Below are 14,137 nucleotides of genomic sequence, written 5' to 3' on the forward strand. Positions count from 1 at the left end.
GGAGATCCAAGAGCAGTATGAAAGTGGTGTTTATTAAAGGGTAATCCAACTCATAGTCGTCCAGGCAAGGTCAAAATCCAAGTTAGCAATCCAATACAAATAAACAAAACAAGAAACTAGCAAGAAAGACAGACCTCAGAAGTGTGGTGACCATATACAACGACTCCGTGACCAACACTAAAACAGACAGGGTATATATACACAAGTGCTGACAAGGTGACAAGAAACAGCTGAAAGACAATGAACAATCAGTGACAGACAGGAATTGTGGGAAATGCAGTTCAGAATAGTGACAGACACCGTGGGGAAGGAGGACATCTAGTGGTGACCCAGGGAACATAAACCAGACACTGTGACAGTCCCCTCATGTTCCTTGTGGATAAATACTCAACGTTCCCTCGACTCCATCATGGTCCGTCAGCCCTAGGACTCCTCCGGGTCTCTTTGGATCAGGCTCGGTCAGTTGTCGTTCTGCCTCAGCCACGGACTTTCGGGTCTATGGCTACACCTTGCCCCTCCACCCCTTTGGCTCCACCAGGTTCTCCTTCCCTCCGCCTTCCCCATCATCCTCGCTCCCTCCATCTTCGCCCCGGTCTGCCGATCCCCCATCTGCGCTTTGGTCAAGTGCTTGCCAGGGCTTCGGGGCAGCGGATGTTGCTCTGATCCGTCAGCCTCTCTGCTTCGCAAAGCATTCTCTCTTCTCCATTCACCTTGGTTCCACATCCGTCAGTCAGTCCCCAGGTTCCGTATGGACATTCTGCCAAAGCTCCACCCTGGCTCCTCCCACCGTTGGCTCCACCTTGGTGTCTTTTCTGTGTCAGTTTGTTGTGTTTATGTTAATCTCCAGCGAACAACTGTGTTTCTGTCAGTGGATTGAATAAAGACTGTTCTGTTTATTCTTCTTCATCGTGCGATGTATCTACTTATGACAGAATGACAGACCTAAAAAAGATTTTAAAGATAGACTTACCGATCTTGCAGAGGCTCATCAGCTGCCAGAACAGGCCACTGGTGGCACACTGGTGGTGGACGCTACAGCAGGGAGAATCCCAGTTCATCATCAGCGGTGCAGAGAGGGAGCACGAACCAGAGCCTGCTACCAGGCTCATCACAGAGCCGACGCAATCTGTCCAGTCCATCCCAGAGCCTGGAGCGCAGCTCTGCCTAATAGATCTGTGGTTCACGGATCCATTTCCCTCCCGAGTCCCCACCCTTGAGTCTTCGTCTTCTCCGTCGGTCCTGTTTGACTGCCCGGATACTCCGGTCCCGTCCTGAGATCTTCCTCCTCTGATGTACCCGCCTGACTTCCTGGTCACATCCTCTTCACTGGTTTCGTCCAGTTCCCTGGATCCGTCTGTGCTACTGGGGTCATCCTGCCCCTCTGCTCTGCCCCTGCCTCTTGCTCCGTGCGGCTCCTCGACTTCGTTTTGGGCTTCCCCTCCACCAGCTCGGCATAAGATCGAGTCTGTGGCTGCAACTCGGGCCTCCAGGCCCATGTCTCCACCTCAGCCTGTCAGCCCGTCTTGGCCTCGGTCCCGCGAGCCAGCAGCTTCACCTAGGGCTTCCGGGCCACGGATGTCACCCTGGTCCTTTGCAAAGATCTCCATGCACCTTGGTTCCGCCTCCGTTAGTCAGTCCCCGGGTTCCGCATCGACATTCTGCCAAAGCTCCACCCTGGCTCCTCCCACCGTCAGCTCCACTCCCTCCCTCCGCAGTGGGAGTTTCAGTTACAGTGCGAGGACATGCCTTCCTGAAGGGGAGTGTACTGTCACGATTATGTTCTGTTTGGTTCGTTCCTGTCGTTTCTGTATTAGTTCTCATTAGTCTCTATGGTTACTAATCAGTTAACTCGTCCAGCTATTCCCATTTAGTCCCCCCTCATGTTCCTTGTGTATAAATACTTCCTGGTTGGTTCTGTTCAGGTCATCGTCTATGTATAAGTGGTTGTGTTTATGTTATTCTCCAGCGAACTCCTGTGTTTCTGACAGTGGATTGAATAAAGACTGTTCTGTTTATTCTCCTTCATTGTGCAATGTATCTGCACTGCCAGATTGTAACAGAAAACTTGTAATAATCATATTTCACAATATTACAGTTTTTACTGTATTATTGATTAAATAAATGCATATACTGTGTGTATGTGTGTATATATATATATATATATATATAAAGGAGATATGAGATAATTGTTACTCATTGTATGAGTCTCAAAAATAAGAGATGGGAGGAAAAAATATAAATAAAAAAATATTTCGATGCTTTTGCGTTCTCTCGCAAAACCTTTGTATTCTTTTCGAAATACTATTATTATTATTTTTTTATCTCTCTGCAATGTGTTTTTTTTTTGCATTGTTTCAGACATCATTCATGTCTATAGCACAAAAGACATATTTTATTTCAAAGTTTTAACTACCGATTATTAATCTTTGTGACACTGATAGGAGTCGTTTCACACCCTTAAGTGAACCATCAAACTTGCAGTCAAGGGGAACCAAGCAAAGCTTCATCACTTCATTATCCTCTCATTTCATCAGACTCTGATGAATATTTTTTAAATTGCTATAAGCCGTATTCATCGTGAAGCCTAAATGCCATAGGGTTGAAACAATCTCTTGTTTTTCCCTTCTGACTTTCCTGAGGAAGTGGAAAGAGGTCTTCAGATAGTAGACAAGCAGAAAGCCATGAGCTGATGAGTGGAAATCCCTCTGCTTTCTAATTAATGGAGGTACACAGGGCCAGAGGATGAGGCGGATCAGGGAAATGACATCAGGAGGGAGATAGCATCACTCATTTCTCCGGTCCATTGTCGCCCCACGGGATCGGCTGAAATGAACCGCTCAAGCATTCGCCGATACATTTGAATGGTGGAGAAAAATTCATTGTCCAGTGAAGAGTTTTCGATAAGGATCTCATCCACTCTCTCTTTTCTATTCTGCTTCCACTTCTCCTCTTTGTCAGAGAGCGTCCCGATCAAAAAACGGAATCGAGGCATCGGCAACAGGTGCGGTACATCCCTCAAAGCTGCAAGAATCTTGCAAATGAACTGAGGAGATTTGGTCTCGCCTAACCCTGGTTTCTTTCATCCGTCGGTCTGTGTCAAAAGGGGCAGACGTGAGGTGTTTCAGGAAGGTGGAAGATCATTTAGGCGCATCTTAGCAGGAAAGAGAATTCAATGCAGTCAAAAAACTGAGATTTGCTGTTAGTGACTTAAGTGTGTGTAACCATACAGCTCTAAGAGCGGACAGCGGTTAGATGAAGGCAGATGAAAATTAGTTCAAATGTAGTTTGAATGCCCAGGGCTGCGTTTTTCAAAAGCATTGTAAGCATTACCACCGTTGGTCTCTACGATCAACTTGGCATACGGTGCTTTTGGGAAACACAGCCCAGTACAGGTCAAAAAATATAGTGAAAGGGCTTGGTTTGCATGACAGTGTGCGTTTATTTAAATGAAAACATTTGATACTGACACAAAAAAATGGTTATAGTGTGTGACTGATGTTGAACATGATTTCTTTTGTGTTCCATAGAAAAATAACATCGTGGAAGGGTGAGTAAAAACTGACAGATTTGTCATTTTCTGGCAAACTATTCCTTTAAATGCATTTTTGTTTCGCTTTACAGTATGTTTCCTTTCTTCATTCTCTCATAGTGTTGCACTCAACACTGTTTTCGGCGAAGAAAGACGAGGAGAAACCACAAAAAAACTTCATCAGTTCTCGCATGTATCGCAAAATGCCAGGTTTCAATGTGTGAACGTGGAGTTTTAACCACTGGGTCAAAGTAAGTCACTAAGCATTGTGGGAATGTTTTTTTTCCCACAATTTCATTTGGTTGATTTGCTAAAACGTAAAAGTTTGGAAGAGTGACGAATAAGACTGTTGAAATGTATTTGCAAGAAGGGAGTCCCTTTTAAAAGATTCTGGTGTTTACTGGGGAAAGAACGGTGTGTTGAAGAACAGTGTTGAAACTTCCATGATCCCTGCATTTGTTGTTGTAACAGTCATTCCGGCTCAAATAAAACAACAAAACTGGAAATAGAGGTATCTTCAACAAAACGAAAGACACAGCAGAAATCAGGGTTTGTTTTGGATTAAGCTTTGCCACCTTATTCCTGTTCCTCGCAACACCAAACAGTTTTAGGAACAAAGAGCTTTGAAAAACGTTACTGCAAAATCCCAGTTTTCTAAACGCAAAAGTGGAAATGACCCATCATTCGGTATTATTCGCCATATCGCTGTAGCGAAACCACCGCCAAAGGTCCGCGTGCCAGAATCACACACATGCTCTGTTGGGATTTGCGCAGCCCTATCCATTGACGTTCCCTTCAAAGTTCCCAGTGATAAGTGAGAACTGAACTCAGGAGTGCATATATTCCCTCCCTGCTTGCCTGAAGGAAACAAGCAAGCGTCTCTGAGCTCCGCTAGCTTTGTCTTTCCTGGCTTTTAAATGATAATTGAAGTTTTCCTGGCTAAGTAGTTCCGTCCGTCCCTAGAGACCTCCATCCCTGTGTAAGACTTTTTTTTTGTTATTTATTTTATTTTACCCCCACCTCAACCCTTATACCCCGTTCTGATATTTAACACATAACCACTCATAGTCTGCCTATGAGATATGAATATAATTGTATGTTAGTTTTTAATTACAGGAAGAATCTAACTTGTAAGACGATGAGCTGGAAGGTGCCACCGCATTGTTATATTTTTTCATCCTGGTTTTTCTGATTATGTGAGCTCGGCTCCTTTGCTAAGCGTTGATAAGCAGAATTTCCATGTTCCCTGCATAATTAATCCATCTCTGCCTGCCTTCCATGCCAACTCCTCCGTTATCGCCCGCACATGCCTGAATTGCAAAAGAATTCTCTCTTCAATTGGAACTTATTGATATTCCAAAAAACTGGAAATCCTTAAATTTAAAGCCACAGATTGTTAAATGGATTAATTTCGCGGCAATCTCGGGCATCTAACGCGGGAAGACAGGCAAAGCGAATCCAAAGTGTCTCCCGTTTGTGGACTTTTAGTCCCAAATGATAGGGTTTACTGGCATCTCCCCCCCCCCCCTCGCTTCTCCTCCATAGTCAGAAATTACCATTCATTTGCATCGTATAAAACACTTTTTATATGGTCTGAAATTCAGAGGAATGTCTTTCAATGCCTGTCGTTTGGCCGCCCGATAACAACTCCGGCCTGGCACATCTGGAGCCTTTTGATACTGTGTGAAAGGGGCGCCTGAATATTTAATATTTTTATCTGTTTTTCATCGAAGGTTTCACCATTAAGGATGGCGGCGCTATTTGCATGGAGGCTGGCAGATGTAGATTCACTTTTCTGAGCCGTCTACACCCGACCTCTCTGTGAAAATATACACATGCTGCTTCTCTTTCCTGTTGTGTTGCACTGCTGCTTCTGCGAGCAAAACCGTCATGCCACAAAACAACTGAGAGATAAATAAGATCCGAATGCAAACGTTCTAGTCCAGATGTTTTAAATGAAATGCCATGGATCGGACAATTATATTAGGCGCATTAGAATAAGGGCCTCTGATTAACTGGCAGCTCTGCTCAGAAATGTGATATTATGCTGTTATTGTTACATCTGTCATGGGCGCAAGTGCTCCCTGCAAGCATGTAATTAACCGCAACTGTTGTGGACTGTGCCCGGCCATTTGTAATCTAATAATTATAGATGAATCAACTCGATATTCTGTGTATTTTCTTCCCTTGGCACCCTTTAATGAAGGTATTGCAGAAATTGCGTGCAGCTGCATTTCAATGTAATTATTCTGTCAGAGCGTTCATATGCCGTTTGTGACTGATATCCACTGAACATTATCCTCGCAAACCTAAACGGAAGGGAAGACTGCAAATAAATCCCTTAGGGAGGATATTTTGCTCAATACTGGACATAATAGGATTTGGATAAAAATAAAGAGGTTGATCATTTGCTCGTGGTTGTAATATATATGCACAATAACAATGATTTGGCCTGGATTACAGTATAAAAATGCTCTGAAAGATCTGCTGGTAAAAATAAAAGATAAATCTCTCTTTTGGTCAGGATGCAAAATAATCTTTTGGGGGTTTGGCTTCTTTCCCGACTCTTTCTTGAAAATTTAGTCATGCAGTTTGCTTAAACTTGATAAGTAGTGATTGATTCTGATTAAAAACGTATTAAACGTGCAGAACAATTGTTGTTGTCCTCAAAAACGGTCAGTTACGTAACTGTAGAACATCTGCTTCTCTCTAAATGCGTCTAGTGGCTGTTAAATGTTTAAGTGTTGCAATATTTCACAGCTCTTGCTGTCATTACTTTCAGCCTGCACTGGAAAAAAAATGTTTTGTCAGGTGACCTAAAATAATCTGCTTCAAGTGGTAACATCTAAAATAACCAGAAATGTTATTTAATATGACTGAATCAACCTGACAGCAACAAAAGGTTTTTTTTTGTGTGTGTGTGTGTGTGTGTGTGTGTGTGTGTGTGTGTGTGTGTGTGTGTGTGTGTGTGTGTGTGTGTGTGTGTGTGTGTGTGTGTGTGTGTGTGTGTGTGTGTGTGTGTGTGTGTGTGTGTGTGTGTGTGTGTGTGTGTGTGTGTGTGTGTCTGTGTCTGTGTCTGTGTGTGTGTGTGTGTGTGTGCGTGCGTGCATGCTTGTGTTAGAAGAGGTTGTCATATTGAAACAAATCCGTTTTTCATTTTTACTGCTTAGAAGAAAATAAATATTAAGAAATATGGTTTACAGATCAGCATTGTCTGTCTGTATATATTTAAGGAATAATGTTAAAATTGCTTATTTTCTTTTTTATTTTAATATAATTTATTTTACAGATATGACAGTAACTATGTGAATATGTTTGATGTGAATTTCTAGTGGTTCTTGAAATTGGGGGTAAATATTAAATTCTAATTAAAGTGGAATTGTTTCCATTATGATTCAAGTATAATTCACACCTTTTTTTATAATAATGACTATTATTATTAAAATGTTTATTAACCATAAATAGATTATCTTAATAACTTTGATAATCTCCCAATGTATCTGTTAAATGCAAATGCAACAGATATTCACAGATGCAGAAATTAATTAAAAGACTAATATATATATATATATATATATATATATATATATGAAAAAATATGACTGATATGATACATTTTTTTTTTTCAGGGGAATTCTGACAGTGGGGTATAAACTGTGTTTCTACTGATAATATAAATAATACCTATATTTTGGGGGGAAAGAGGGAAAATAAAAAGAATCATTTTAGAACACTGTTTACATCTTTGATTTGCATATTTGACACAAACAAACAAATCCCTTCTCCCAGAATGAGTATGTCCTTACAAAGGCACATTTTTGAAACTAATTTATTATAATTATTCCAACAATTTCCTCTTCACAGAATGTCAAATCATTTCCATCTCTGTGTGTTTTACTTGTTTTCAGCTCCAACACACAAACCGAAGAAGAGCTTCAAAATGGAGGGATGGAAATCAGCAGTGAAAGAGAGGAAAGGACGACTGCAGAGAAAACAAAGAGACGGAGGAACAACACAGAGAAGCCGGGGAGAAGAAGGTGTGTAGCAGCAGAAGTGTGTAAGTGTGTTGCTGGGCAGAGGGTTGGCAGGAGGGGTGGAGAAGCGGGCACGCTCGCAGACATCTGTTGGCACGCTGCGGATGCTGGAGGGGGGCACGGTGCCATGACCAGCGGGAACATGGCACACTGATAATGCTGTAGCTATACTGAGATACACACTGCATCTCTGTAGAACGCCACACACACAAGCACTAATGATCAAATAATCTCACACTATCGACAGGAGCGACGCGGGACACACATGTTGAGGATCAAAATATTCGAATTGCCAGCTTCAGGTTTTAGTTTAGGCAAAATACTTTTTATAAGAATCAAAGAGAAATGATCCTGCTCAATAAAAAGTGAATTTACATACACTCTTAAAAAGAAAGGTTCTTTATTTGCTATTCTTTACTTTTCCTAAAAATAAAGATTCCAAAAGGGGGTTTTCACAGCGATGCCTGAGAAGAACCATTTTTGGTTCTCAAAAGAACCTTTGAATGAACAGTTGTTAAAAGAACCCTTTTTTATTTTAATGTGAAGAATATTTTAAGGACATTTTTCTCACTATAAAGAACCTTTTATGCAATGGAAAGGTTCCATGAATGTTGAAGGTTTTCCCTTGAACAACAGATGGCAAAAAAGTTACAGTGAAAAAAAGGTTCTTTGGAAAATTTGAATATTCCTCTATGGCAACACTGCGAAAACCCCCTTTGTGGAACCTTTTTATAAGAGTGTAATCACCAACTTTCAGTGGTGCAATAATATAGTCGCCGATTTAGTTACATTAATATTATTATTAATATATTTGACTTCAAATAGATTAATTGCATATCATTTTAAGTGTGTATATATAATATTCATATTTTTTATATAATGAATATTATAATTTATGTATATATATAGATATCGCTTTGGATAAAAGCATCTGCTAAATACATAAACGTAAATATAAATAAAACCAGTCAATTTTCGATGTTACCACACAGAGCACCTTTTTTTTTTAGGTTACCTGACTACGCTTTTTTTACACTGCGAGTCATTTCTCAGCAATATTATTCTCTATATCTTCTGGTCTTTATTAATTTTATCATTATCAACACTAGACCTTCCATCTCTTTTCAAGCAGATGGACATGAATGCATGGCCTTGATGCTCGTCCACTCCTCCAGCTGTCTAACAGCGCCCACACACACACACACACACACACTCGTCGCCTCCTCTGGATAGCAGCCAGTCCCATAATGCCAGTTGGTGTGGCATCATAGAGCAGACAGTCAGCCTTGCGTCTTCAAGAGCCACCGCCGATGCTGATGCTGAAGTTCAGACGGCAGTAAATCATATTTAAATGTGCTGGAGGCCGACGCGGATATATTTAGCTGTGCACACACACCTCGTTTACAGTGATTTCGCAATGTGAAAAGTGAAAATGTGCTGTTTTTTCCTTTAAAGAGCTGTTTCTATTTGCCCTGATCCATTATTTCATTAGTGTAACCTACGTAGTCAGATTGATAAAGTAATACTTTTGACTTCATTTCGATGTTACCAGATTTTTATTGCAGGCTCCCAGGCAATGCATATTTTTTTTAAGTGGACAAATATTGGCTTGATCTTCACCACTGAAATACATGTTTTGCTGCAAGTCAATGACTGTGCATTTCTTATCATCACAGCACAATCCCATATGCCTTCTAAATCCCTTCATTTAATGTTACCATTAAACTCCTCACTGTATGTGTGTTAAAGTAGCAGCGGCATGATCTCCATGCCACTGATTTCCCCTGCGATGAGAACAGCATCATGTTAATTATTTCAACCATCTGCTGCAGCCCGTGATGGAGGCGCCCTCCACCTCACACAGATTTGTACCTGTCAGTCAAATTGCACGACCAACACAAGGCGCCGCGGCGGCGAGAATAAGATCCAACGCATGCAAAGGTCCCGAGGGATCGAGATGCGGTGTGAAATGAATCTGGAGTTCACAATTTTAGCTGGACTCTCTGAATTTACACTCCAACATCTGCCTATTTTTGGAGCGTTTTGGCATGAGAAATGTCGAATGCTGAACTTTAGGGATTTCTGCTGCTCGTTTTGATTAAAAAAGAGAAGTCTGATCAACAGATATTGGCTTTTAATGGTCCATGCTGAGGATTCCTTGTACTTGACATCACAGAATTTTTTTAATTCATTGTTAATACTAACCAATGTTTATGCTGTTGCCCCCCTCCCCCTCCCACTACAAATGATGTCACTTCCTGGAGAATGATGTCATTAAGCAACTTGCTTTTTCTTTTTTCTTTTTGAAAGAAACTCAGGATGGAAAAGATACAGGAAAAAAACTACAAATTGATTATCAATTCAAACAATATTCACAAGAAAAAAAATATTTTGAAATATTTTGATTAGATAAAGTAAATAAAGAAATAAAAAAATTGGAATATATATATTTTTTTTATCTGTTTTTCCATGTTAGATGTAGACGTCATGTAGACACATTTTTCGTTGTGATACTGCGATAAAAGACTGTATATGATTACATGAAATTAAATGGTTTTACCCAACACAATAAGAAACATTACATTTAAATGAGCATATATTTTCTCAAAATTCTGTTAAAAATGAAAAATGACTCATCAACAGGGTTACAGGTGAAACTCAAAAAATGTGAATATCGTGCAAAAGTTTGTGCATTTCAGTTATTCAAATTAAATGGTGAAACTAGTATTTATAACTATATACATATGCATGATTCTACTTTTCAGAGAGCCGACATTTCTGTATTTAAAATCCTTTTTTTTTATTGATTTCATGTAAAATTCAAATTTTCTTAGATTTTGAATTTGGGGTTTTCATAAGCTGTAAGCCATAATCTTTAAAAATTATAACTTTTGCATGATATTCAAATTTTTCGAGTTTCACCTGTAGTGGTTTTTTGACATTAGCTGACATTAGTAAATCAGCCAATCGAGTAGAATGATAATCTCAGAATAACCAAACATCATCTCATTAAACAGTCTGGAAGGTTTATTGGTTTGAGTAATGCAGTGTTGCCAACTATATTTCATTACATGTATGCACTATGCAGCATTGGATGTGTCTTTGTGTTAGAATTTGGGATGCACAACACCTCAGCAATCATTATTATACAATATACTATTATACAGTGTTTTACAGCCATATTTATTATCTGACCTGGTGTGTGTGGATTCATTTAATCTTACCCTGAAACAAAATACGAGGCTAAATTAAGAAAGAGCAGTGTTTTCTGATCACGCTGACTGATATAGTGTGGCAGTTACACTGCGTCTCCTACAGCAAAACACTTTGATTTAATTATTGATTGGTTGAAAACGGCCTTTACTTCTTTGCATATGCGTGTTCATTTCTTTTTGAAGAAATGAAACCTGTTTCCAGACGTAATCTAACCTTGAACGATATGAGAAGACAGAAAGGACTGGGTGGCCCTGCACTTGCCCAGGGTCACTTAATTAATTTGGAGGTGCTGGTTAATACAAAGCACACGCGCTGCCCCTGACCTGCCACAGGAGCTCAAAGAGGGGCAGAGAAGTCAGAGTCAACCTTATTCATGAGGTACACACCAAACAACAGACTGGAACAGCTGTGGCCTTCCAAATTAAATGTTATGAACACCACACAAACACACAATAGACATGAACATATATGCAACATATTACTCTGTTTTACAGGGGTGCACAGTTCAAGGGAACAGTGAATGAATTAAGAATATAATGTGTTTTTTAACATGGAAATGAATAGCTTTTTACAGAAATGTCAGAATGACTTTGTAGATCCAGACTGTAAACTTTAAGTTTGATAAAGTATAACCTCCCTTCTCTTTGCACAAACTGTCCGTCGTCTAGTAATTTAGAATTCCATGAGTTTAGAAAAGATGAGATGAGAATATCGATCGATCGAGATTCAGAAATGTTATTTGCAGCTTAACCAGCTTAAAATTCTCTTCACCTAAAAAAAAAAACAAACTCATTTTCAAAACACGAAACTGCACTTGCGACTCGTTTTTTTCTACTTTTTATGTGTTTGAATTTGTATTCAGTGGGAAGCTACATGGTATTACAATATTAACCATTTGGAATAAAATGCACATGTGACATATAAATATGATTCATATTATGAACAATATGAATAATATTAAAACAAATAATGAAGATAATCACTTTCACAAGAATCAACATTCTCGTTTCATTTCAGAGATGGCGAGAACTGAGGGATTTGAAATGTTGTAAAAGTGATGCAGAGATGGCGTTTTTATTATTCAACAGGTTAGTATGGTATTTTATTGAACAAATTATTTGCCATAGCTCTCTAACAGAGTTGATTGTAAAGCATTATCTATTGTAAAGGGTCATTTCATTATGGTTATTGTAGCGCTGTGCGGGAATTTATTTTAAAGGAAGTACCGTGTCTATATTAAAGCTATGCAGTAACATCTTCAGCTGGTCAGTTTGAGATTTTTCCATCTAAACTGGTTACATAGGCCTATATTAAGCCTATAGTGAATGTTTTATGAGCAGTAGGATAACCAAATTCATCCGGACAGTCACGCAGAGCCGAAGCACAACCAAAACATTGTTCTTCCAAAATGTAAGCAGTTTTTTTAACTGCAAGACGGCCAAAAGTAACAATGTACCTTTAATTTCATGTTTTACTGTTGGCAGGAGCCTCAGTGTGTCACTAATGGCACCACATGCAATTGCAAAAAATAAGGATTGTCTGACATTGGTTCAGCCGAATGTTTAGTCTCACCCCATTGGTTGAGTTGACATACCAAACCAAAGAGCAATGTTTGAATGCGTCACAAAAATGACTGCTTTTAATTTGCAGAGTAGACAGCAGAAATCAAGCTGTAGAAAACACTAATGAACATGAGCTCATTGATGAAATGCTAAAAATTTGATATACATTTTTCACCACAATTTTATTAACATCTAGATCTGAACTAGAACTATAGAACTCAGCTCTGAATAGCTAACGTTATTCTCCTTCATGGCTCAAGCTCACGGCCCGCCAGCGCAGGAGCAGAGGATGCTGGGAAGAGCACAGTTCTTGCCAGAGTGTAATGGCTGGTGAAAGCAGAAGCAAACTGCACAGAGGCAGATAAAGGTTTCCTCAAGGTGCAGCTCTGTTGACTAGTTAACCCCTTGAAATTATGCCGTAGTTTCAGACTCCGTTCCAAAGTCCCGGAATTGGGTTACAAGATAATTTCACAGGCGACTTGCTTGTCTTACTTGGCAGTTCAACTGGCTAATTGAAGGTGGTGATTTCCGGGCCCTGAAACTGTTTAGGAAATGATACTTTAAATTTGAGTAAAGAGATTTTCTGTGACGTGGACATTGCAGGATTTTTGAATAAATATGAATGTATTTTTTTGACCAAATGCATGATGAAAGTAGCAAACTGAGTCTTGAGTTAGTTGAAGATCAGTATTGAGGTAAAATGCACTTTTCTAATTTAGCATTTGTTTTAATTTCAGGTTGGCCTCATTGATTTAAAAAAATATATATTTCTTGGCTTGGAAAACTAATGGAAATTTCTATATAGCCTAATTATATATATATATATATATATATATATATATATATATATATATATATATATATATATATATATATATATATATATATATATATATAGTGCAATTTATATTAAATTATTACTAAAAAATCTTATCCGTAATCACAAACGACTGTCAAAATCATTTGGCCTGTTTAACATTTATACGTTTGTATTGCTTAGAATTTTGAGTTCTGACACTCTTTTTGAATAGGACAATCATTCTGTAACTTTCTTTGTATATACTGTAGAGTGATTTGTATTGTGATTTAAAAATTAAACTGATTTGCATTGAATCAATAAAAAATTTAAATTAATTCACAAAATATTCCTCTAAAACACAAAAATGTGCCATCAAAATTAATTTAGAAGATTCCCCACACATACAGTTTCACACAGACAGAATTTTATGATGCACAGAAACGGCATATGAATCTGAGACAATGTCAAGTTAGTGGCTATGCTTTCCTGGGATGCTTTAATGCTGACTTCACTAACCATTCAAACTCATCCAATTAGAGAGAGAGAGAGAGAGAGAAACATTTGTAAAGACATTCATAAAAAAGAAAAGCCACTTCATAGGCTACTGGCCAACAAAACTAATTTCAAGTCTAATTTTTTTTTAAGTTTATGAAAAAATTCTGTCAAGTGTGTCAAAACCGTCGAAGGTAAATATAAGAAGTCAGGACGACGTGAACGCGCAGAAAAGCACGAGACAGTCAAAAGCGCAACACACGACCAACATCCCCCAGCCGAGCCCATATATAAATGAATTATTATTTAGGCTGCTTTAAGAAGGCTACTTAGTTTGGTTTAAAGTAATGCTAAAACGTGGTCGTTTCAAAGGACGCTCGGTGCAATTTAGAAAGCAAGAAGCGATCTAAGCGATAATCTATTTTACTTTAGGTAGGTGTGGTTCTTACTTCAACCACACCTGTTCCAAAACCCCGCCCTCCAAATAATGGCAGCCAATCCGATT

This window comes from Scardinius erythrophthalmus (assembly GCF_964197995.2).
Source record: "Scardinius erythrophthalmus genome assembly, chromosome: 16".
In the NCBI taxonomy this organism is placed as follows: Eukaryota; Metazoa; Chordata; class Actinopteri; order Cypriniformes; family Leuciscidae; genus Scardinius; species Scardinius erythrophthalmus.